Below are 7,272 nucleotides of genomic sequence, written 5' to 3' on the forward strand. Positions count from 1 at the left end.
GACATCATCATGTTTGAGGGTTTCCTTCCCTCAAACTGTTTCTACCAACACAACAGAATCCTGGAAATATTTCAGGTGTTGACCTCCCAGCAGCCTGAAGGTCAACCTGCATTATCTGTTATGTTGCTGAGCAGAGGAAGGAGCTCAATGGTAGAGCGCTAGCTTAGCATGTGAGAGGTGGTGGGATCGGTGCCCTCGTTCTCCAGAAGACTTCAGCTTGTTCTGTTGTTGAGCTCTGATGAAACCACTGACTTTGAACCACACACAAAGTGAAGGAGTGACTTAAGATTGATGGCACCTGAGGAACTTCTAGGTTTCCTAAAATCAACTGGAAATTCATTCACTAGTTAAACAGTGACTCTACCAGAGGGGATGTAGCTCAGTGGTAGAGCGCATGCTGAGCATGTATGAGGCCCTGGGTTCAATCCCCGGCATCTCCAGCTGGTCCTTTGTAGCCTTCATCTTGTCAGCTAAAGTGATCCTTAAATGTGACAACAGTCGATTCACTATCAGAAGACATCTTCTACATGTTCAAGGTGGGCGAACTTTCCACAAATGTTCAAAATTACTTTTGAAAATGAAAACATAGATCAAACCTGCCCTGTCAATCACCCACAATGGGCGGATCGTCCCACTCCCTATCAGGTTCCCCACTCCGTGACCCAGGAGGCTCCCTCTCCCTATCAGGACTAGAAATCCATTGGGGTCTCCCTGCTCAGGTAGGAGTCCTGCCCACAACGTTAAGCTGTTGATGTTCTAGAGGAGACAACATCTGATCTTTGTTAGATCCACCAGTCAAAGGGTTTCTTTAAAGGCTGTAGCAGCTGAGAATGAGGAATTAATAACCATCTTAGTGAGGACATTTTGAAACATGATGACATTTTATTGACTTGTAGCACTGCAAAAATCATCTCCCCTCCAAAAACCCTCTTCTCCAACTCTGTACTCAAGTTGTCTCCTCATCAGGCACCACAGGATCCAGGACGTTCAGTCAAAAAATCATTAGTGATTTCAAAAATGGCCATCAGACACAAAATAAGACTTCAAACAGGTTTACAATTTTATTTGATGTTGACACATTTTGTCTGTTTTGCCTCCACACTGTCCTTCATCACAGCATTTAACATCAGGACTGCTCCCAGATCAGCTCCATGACCTCATCCCAGCACCACAGTACCGCCCAAGTTCATCAAGGACAGCCAACATGAGCAGGTCTAGATTCACCTCCATCTTTGGAGGCTGTTGAATTTCCTCCTGAGGACCGTCAGGCTGTTTCCTTACTTTGCTGTGACCCAACAGCAGACAGCAACAAGGACTATGGTGCACTTGGTAAAACCACCATCTGGAGTCTGGACCAAGATGCTGATGTGATCCTTTGATGAGTTTAGAATCAGTCAGAGATCAAAGACTGAAGCAGGAGATCAATGCTCAGAACCCAGAGATCAAACACAGAATTCCGACATCACACATAGAATTCAGACATCAAACACAGAATTCAGAGATCAAAGACAGAATTCAGAGATCAAAGACAGAATTCAACGATCAATCAATGTGAGGAACCAGCGTCTCATGTGAAGATGCTTCTGAACTCATGAAGTGAAATCCTACCATACAGAGATAAATGAGTCCAACTGGACCTGAACAGGAGAGAAATAAAGGAGTTGTTATGTAATTGTTATTTATTTCCAGGCCAGGAGAGGGTTGGATTTTATTGGTTCATGTTGAAGTGAACTGACAGTGGGACTGTGGACCTGGGCTGAAGTCCAGCTCACTGCTGGTTTAATAAAACCACCTGATTGTTTTTCCTATCAGCTCTGATCTGATGGAAGAAACAAAAAGCCAAACTTCATTCGTCCGTGTCCAAACTCCACGTCTTTTGATGTGCAGCACTCCAGTTATTTGTTTCTTTCCAGACAGAAGCAGGTTGGTGGAGGAATAAAACCTCAACAGTGAACAAACAGCAATGAGAGAAGTGAATCCTGCACTCAGAGAAGTTGTGTCTGCACTCGCCAACCAGGAAACGCGTCTATCTTCTGTGTGACTGGGGCAGCTGCTCAGAGCTGCGTTTCTCAGCTGTGTGGGGGCGGGACTCTGTGTGTGATTGACAGGTCAACTGTCTGCCAGACAATGTTGTGGGACACAAACACAAAATGCGAGGTGCCATTTCCATTCTGGGTCAATCAGCTCTGGGACCGTTTTGTCTTTTGAATGAAGAAATGCGAGTAGCAGCTTGTAAAAATGCCCCGGCTCAACCACCAGACCTCTGTGTACACTGTCAAGAAAAAAAACTAGAAAAAAACAGTAAAAAGTCTGGCAGCAGAGTTTCCAGACGAATACCGTCAAATTACAGTAATGAACTGTTCCACAAAATTACATGGAATAAACTGTAAAAATACACAGCAGGTTTCACAGTCCCAACTCATTAAATTACAGTCCATTTAGTGTTGATAAATGTGCATTCAACTGCAGGAAAACAGGCCCATCATGGAAAAACACATGAAGAACAAGGACCTTTCAGGTTCTTCTCTAAGTTCAGGGCTCTTACTGGTTCATTTATGAAACAAACCAGTCTATGAGCAGGAATTTCCCATTAAAAAGTTCATTTGACAGTGGAAAAGCAAGCATAGTCCATCAAAATAGCCAAGTTTAAGGTCAATCGCTGTCAATTGAAGCTATTTAGTTGTTACTTTATGAAACTGAGCCAACTTTCTACAGTGATTTCCTGTTAGATTCTGGTTTCTCCAAGTATAAAAACTACAACAATGTATAAACACAGAATCTGTACTTTGAACAATAGAGAATTTCTGCATATTTACAGTATCAGTCCATCACTTTAGAGGATTGGAATGTAAAAAAATCATTGGACAATGGAAATCATTTATCCTTTAACGAAACAACTTCAGTGCAGAGTTGATAACTGCACTTCAAACTTTGAACTGGTGTCCACATCAATGTGGAATTTGAGGAGGCCACAGCCACCAAATTTCCCAGAGTTCTTGACTATTTGCAGTCTCTTCCCTTGGAGAAGTCAAGTGGAACTACAAGACAAGGAGCAGAAATCCAAGCTGCTGGTGGACCACGTGGTGCTGTGTTGATGCTACTTTCCCACTCAAAGGGGATCGTGCAGGAATGTTCCACACGGTTGACCAAACTTCCATTGCAGAAGAGATTCAGGCAGTTCCACCCACGCCATGCATCCTTGTATGCTGTAAGTGTGAGGCAATACAATACAGTATGTTTCAGTGACATACATTTAGACAGAAGACCTTGGTTTATTGGGTGATGTTTATTGACATGCCAATTGGATTGTGGTGCCAATATGGCTGACTTGGTCGGTGTAAATCTTATCATCACAAAACAAAGTACACACAAATGTTCAAATTACTTTTCTAGACTTTAGTCCCCAAAGGAATTTCAGGCACCTGAAAGTGACTTTCATAAATCTGTGTGTGTGTGTGTACAGTACATGTCCCCAAAATGGACAATAAAATTATTGGTCCCCAATCTCAAGGATAAAATGATGCTCCAGTGATGTAGTGAGAGTTGCTACAAACCTCAAAATGATGCTACAGTGATGTAATGAGAGTTTCTTCTCAACTAAGAAATGATGCTACAGTGATGTAATGAGAGTTGCTACGATCCTAAAAATGATGCTGTCAGTGATGTAGTGAGAGTTGCTACTAACCTCAAAATGATGCTACAGTGATGCAATGACAGTTTCTAATAACCTAAGAAATGAAGCGACAGTGATGTGGTGAGAGTTGCTACTAACCTAAGAAATGAAACAACAGTAATGTGGTGAGAGTTGCTACGAACCTCAAAATGATGCTGACTATGATGTAATTACAGTTGCTACTAACATCAAAATGATGCTAAAGTGATGTAATGAGAGTTGCTAAAAACCTCAAAATGATGCTACAGTGATGTGGTGAGTTGCTTAAAACCTCAAAATGATGATACAGTGATGGAGTGAGAGTTGCTAAAAATCTCAAAATGATGCTGACAGTAATGTAGCGAGAGTTGCAACTAACCTCAAAATGATGCTTATAATGATGTCGTGAGAGTTGCTATTAAACTAAAAATGATGCTAAAGTGATGTAATGAGGGTTGCTTAAAACCTCAAAATGATGCTACAGTGATGTAGTGAGAGTTGCAAGAAACCTCTAAATGATGCTACAGTGATGTCATGAGAGTTGCTACATATTTCCAAATGATGCTAAAATGATGTAATGAAAGTTGCTAAAAACCTAAGAAATTATGCTACAGTGATGTAGTGAGAGTTGCTACTATGCTAAAAATGATGCTGACAGTGATGTAGTGAGAATTGCTACGAACCTCAAAATGATGCTCCAGTGATGCAGTAAGAGTTGCTTAAAATCTCAAAATGATGCGACAGTGATGTGGTGAGAGTTTCTTAAAAAACTCCAAATGATGCGACAGTGATGTGGTGAGAGTTGCTACGGACCTCAAAATGATGCTCCAGTGATGTAGTGAGAGTTGCTAAAAACCTCAAAATGATGCTGACAGTAACCTAGTGAGAGTTGTGAAGAACCTCAAAATGATGCTACAGTGATGTAGTAAGAGTTGCTAAAAACATCAAAATGATGCTGACAGTAATGTAGTGAGAGTTGCTACGAATCACAAAATGATGCTGCAGTGATGTAATGAGAGTTGCTACTAATCTAAGAAATGATGCTCCAGTGATGTAATAAGAATTGCTACGTACCTAAGAAATGATGCTACAGTATTGTAGTGAGAGTTTCTACGAACCTCAAAATGATGCTACAGTAATAGAGTAGGAGTTGCTAAAAATGTCAAAATGATGCTAAAGTGATGTGGTGAGAGTTGCTACGATCCTCAAAATGATGCTACAGTAATTTATTAGGTTTCTAAAAACCTCAAAATGATGCTACAGTGATGAAGTGAGATTTGCTACTATCCTCAAAATGATGCTACAGTAATGTATTAAGTTGCAAGAAACCTCAAAATGATGCTCCAGTGATGTAGTAAGAGTTGCAAAAAACCTCAAAATGATGCTCCAGTGATGTAGTGAGAGTTGCTACGAACCTCAAAATGATGCTACAGTAATGAAGTAGGAGTTGCTACGAACCTTAAAATAATGCAACAATAATGTAGTAAGAGTTGCTACGAACCTCAAAATAATGTGACAGTGATGTCAGAATAATTGCTAATGATCTCAAAATGATGCTACAGTGATTAAGTAAGAATTGCTAATGAACTCAAAATGATACTAACAGTAATGGAGTGATAGTTGCTAATCAACTCAGTGATGCTTACAGTAATGGAGTAAGAGTTTCGAATAAGCTCAAAGTGATGCTGACAGTCATGTAGTAAGAGTTGCTACGGACCTCAATATAATGCGACAGTAATGTAGTAAAAGTCGCTACGAACCTCAAAATATTGCGACAGTGATGTCGGAAGAATTGCTAATGAACTTAAAATGATGCTAACAGTAATGTAGTGATAGTTGCTAATCAACTCAGTGATGCTTACAGTAATGTAGTAAGAGTTTCGAATAACCTCAAAGTGATGCTGACAGTCATGTAGTAAGAGTTGCTACGAACCTCAAAATAATGCGACAGTGATGTCAGAAGAATTGCTAAAGATCTCAAAATGATGCGACAGTGATTTAGAAAGAAATGCTCATGAACTCAAAATGATGCTAACAGTAATGGAGTGAACGTTTCGAATAACCTCAAAGTGATGCTGACAGATTTGTACTAAGAGTTGCTACGAACCTCAAAATAATGCGACAGTGATGTCGGAAGAAATGCTAATGATCTCAAAATGATGCGACAGTGATGTAGTAAGAATTGCTAATGAACTCAAAATGATGCTAACATTAAATGGAGTGAAACTTTCGAATAACCTCAAAGTGATGCTGACAGTCATGTAGTAAGTGTTGCTACAAACCTCAAAATAATGCGAAAGTAATGTAGTAAAAGTTGCTACGAACCTCAAAATATTGCGACAGTGATGTCGGAAGAATTGCGAATGAACTCAAGATGATGCTAACAGTAATGTCGTGATAGTTGCTAATCAACTCAGTGATGCTTACAGTCATGTAGTAGGTGTTTCGAATAACCTCAAAGTGATGGTGACAGTCATGAGGAAGAGTTGCTACGAACCTCAAAATGATGCGACAGTGATGTCGGAAGAATTGCTAAAGATCTCAAAATGATGCGACAGTGATGTCGAAAGAATTGCTAACAAACGCAAAATGATGCTAACAGTAATGTAGTGAAAGTTTCAAGAACCTCAAAGTGATGCTGACAGTCGTGGTTAGAGTTGCAAGTAAACTAAAAATGATGCTGACAGTAATGTAGTAAGAGTTGCTAATAACCTCAAAATGATGCTAACAGTAACGTAGTGGTAGTTGATAATAAACTCAGTGATGCTTACAGTAATGTAGTAAGAGTTGCTACTAACCTCAAAATAATGCGACAGTGATGTCGGAAGAATTGCTAATGAACTCAAAATGATGCTAACAGTAATGTAGTGAAAGTTTCAATAAACTCAAAGTGATGCTGAAAGTCATGTAGTAACAGTTAATACGAACCTCAAAATAATGCGACAGTGATGTAGTAAAACTTGCTAAAAACCTCAAAATAATGCTACAGTGATGTCGGAAGAATTGCTAATCATCTCAAAATGATGTGACAGTGATGGAGTAAGAATTGCTAATGAACTAAAAATTTTGCTAACAGTAATGGAGTGAAAGTTTCAAAAAACCTCAAAGTATTGCTGACAGTCATGTGGTTATTGTTGCTACGAACCTTTAAATAATGCAACAGTAATGCAATGAAAGTTGCTACGAACCTCAAAATAATGCGACAGTGATGTCAGAAGAATTGCTAATGATCTCAAAATTATGCTAACAGTAATGTAGTGAAAGTTTCGAATAACCTAAAGTGATGCTGACAGTCATGTAGTAAGTGTTGCTACGAACCTCAAAATATTGCAACAGTGATGTCAGAAGAATTGCTAATGAACTCAAAATGATGCTAACAGTAATGTAGTGATAGTTGCTAATAACCTCAAAGTGATGCTGACAGTCATGTACTAAGAGTTGCTACGAACCTCAAAATATTGCGACAGTGATGTCGGAAGAATTGCTAATGAACTTAAAATGATGCTAACTGTAATGTAGTGGTAGTTGCTAATCAAGTCAGTGATGCTTACAGTGATGTAGTAAGTGTTTCGAATAACCTCAAAGTGATTGTGACAGTCATGTAGTAAGAGTTGCTACGA

The 7,272-nt window shown here is 39.5% G+C and overlaps 1 non-coding gene across 1 annotated transcript; it reads left to right on the top strand.

Annotated features, from left to right (window-relative positions):
- The first annotated feature begins 368 nt into the window (after positions 1-368).
- trnaa-agc (transfer RNA alanine (anticodon AGC)) lies at positions 369-440 on the top strand. Its single transcript has one exon. It is a non-coding gene; the product is annotated as a tRNA-Ala (tRNA).
- The last annotated feature ends 6,832 nt before the right edge of the window (positions 441-7,272 follow it).

Source organism: Aulostomus chinensis, chromosome 1 (genome assembly GCF_037954235.1).
Source record: "Aulostomus chinensis isolate RoL2024-O1b breed Wild chromosome 1, RoL_Achi_v1.0, whole genome shotgun sequence".
NCBI lineage: Eukaryota > Metazoa > Chordata > Actinopteri > Syngnathiformes > Aulostomidae > Aulostomus > Aulostomus chinensis.